The sequence below is a fragment of the Mytilus edulis genome, chromosome 13, assembly GCF_963676685.1.
Source record: "Mytilus edulis chromosome 13, xbMytEdul2.2, whole genome shotgun sequence".
NCBI classification, from domain to species: domain Eukaryota; kingdom Metazoa; phylum Mollusca; class Bivalvia; order Mytilida; family Mytilidae; genus Mytilus; species Mytilus edulis.
In genome coordinates this window covers 47,396,091-47,398,084 of record NC_092356.1, presented here as the reverse complement: position 1 = coordinate 47,398,084, position 1,994 = coordinate 47,396,091, and positions in this window count along the sequence as shown.

Below are 1,994 nucleotides of genomic sequence, written 5' to 3'. Positions count from 1 at the left end.
AGACGAAAGTTTCCAATATATCATTGACCTGGATACAGATAACATACATATAAAATTTCATTCTGTTTAAACGAATTGAATGGACAATTAAATGTTAGACCCTGCTTTTTGATTTGATTACTTTCATACTAAAATCTGGTATGCAAAGACCTTAAATATTCAAGGCATGCAAGTTGAATTTATATTACTTCTTTGATGTCATTGACACATTTATGTTCTTGACATTCTAGAAACAGTTGCAATGTTTTATTGTGCATGACAAATATGTTTCCTTACGTCAGTAGTACCTTACATCTCTTTGAAAATCCAGTTGAAATTGATTCAAAAGATAGTAAACATGCAATAAGTATTCTTTTTTAATTCAATTAGATGCTGGTTGATCTACCAATCTAGAAATAGTGTTTTGTGTAACTGTTTATAAGTGGTGTCAATTTAGACAAGTCCTCAGGGATAACTTGAGCTTTATTTTACGAATTTCGCCATAAGGACAATAAAAATGTCACATGGAAAAAAATGACATAAAAAAGAAAATTTCTTAACCTTGTATTACCACATATACTGCTGTCTTGATGGTCCGAATACACAGTTATTTCTTTTAGAAAATAAATGAAAATTAAAAAAAAAATCCCACCTGTGCTTTCGCAATTTTTTTTCATCAGTTATTGCACTACTTTTGGGACAAACTATATAAAAATATAGAAACGTCGTCGGCTCAAACTCAAAATGTGGACAAAACTTGTCGGTTAAAAGAGTGTCCAGGTTAGATCTATCTTGATGATGGTTCCATGTTTTTTTTTGTTTTTTTTTTTATCAAATCAAGGTTTGTCCATGCAGTTAACATGTCCTATGTGTAGACATTTAAGTGGTGCTGAACTCATCCGGGAATACAAATTACGGTATACTGTCTGGATGGAAATACATCTGTCATTGGTTTAACTAGCTATAAAACCAGGTTTACACTCGCCAACCCCACCTACCAATTTTGTACATACGAAAATGTTTGTACCATGTCTGGAATATTACAGTTGTTTTTTGTTCGTTTGATTTGTTTGAGCTTTGAATTTTGTCATTTGCTAAATGACTTTATATTAAGAATTTTTCTATGAGAATCTTTTTTTATAACAATATATCAATCTTTGATATCATACGTATACAGGAGATACTTTAACAGGTAAAAGGCATGTCTTTTAAAGATTTAGAATTAAACAAAAGTAAATATAAAAAACAAATATAACCAATGAGATTTTTTTAATTGTGTATTTTTAATTTAAATTTAAAACAAACTATACAAATATTTATTTTTGAATACTATTTATAACTTTAGAATACAACATCAATTTTACAGTCAAAGGCATTGCATTATCCAATATTTAGTATTTATTTTTTAGACATGATGCGATAAAGATCATATTAGAATAATGCTTTTAGTGATACGTCTTTTGTAGACTTAACTCTAATCTGATGTACACTATACTAATCCTGTTATCTTTGATAAATTTTTTTATGCTGAATTGGCAATGTTTACAATTCAAACGTATGCAATTATACTAAAAGACAATGGTAATGTCTATATATACACTGTAAATGAAAGCAGTCTTTTTCATTGTCGGGCTTTAACTGTCCTCAGCTGATATCAGACTAAAAAAAACCTGTGCATATTTTCAAACCCCTTACAAATATAAAAATCTCCGCTTGAATGTAAATTGGCAAGTTAATGCTCATTATCACGTTTTAAATGCTTTCACTTTTTATCATGACATCGAAAATAGATGAGTCGAATATCGACTAATAGCTAATGCAACGTCATTTAGACCTCCCTTTCACTGAATTAATTGTTTCCGCAAGGGCATTTCCCTATCAGTCAATAATTAAATTGACAGTAAGCTGGTTGATAAAGTATTTTAATGAATTTTTCACAAATAATTTCACTTCACCGTAATATAAAAGAGAAATGTGGGAATTAAATAGTTTTCAAATCAGGAAATAAAGTATAA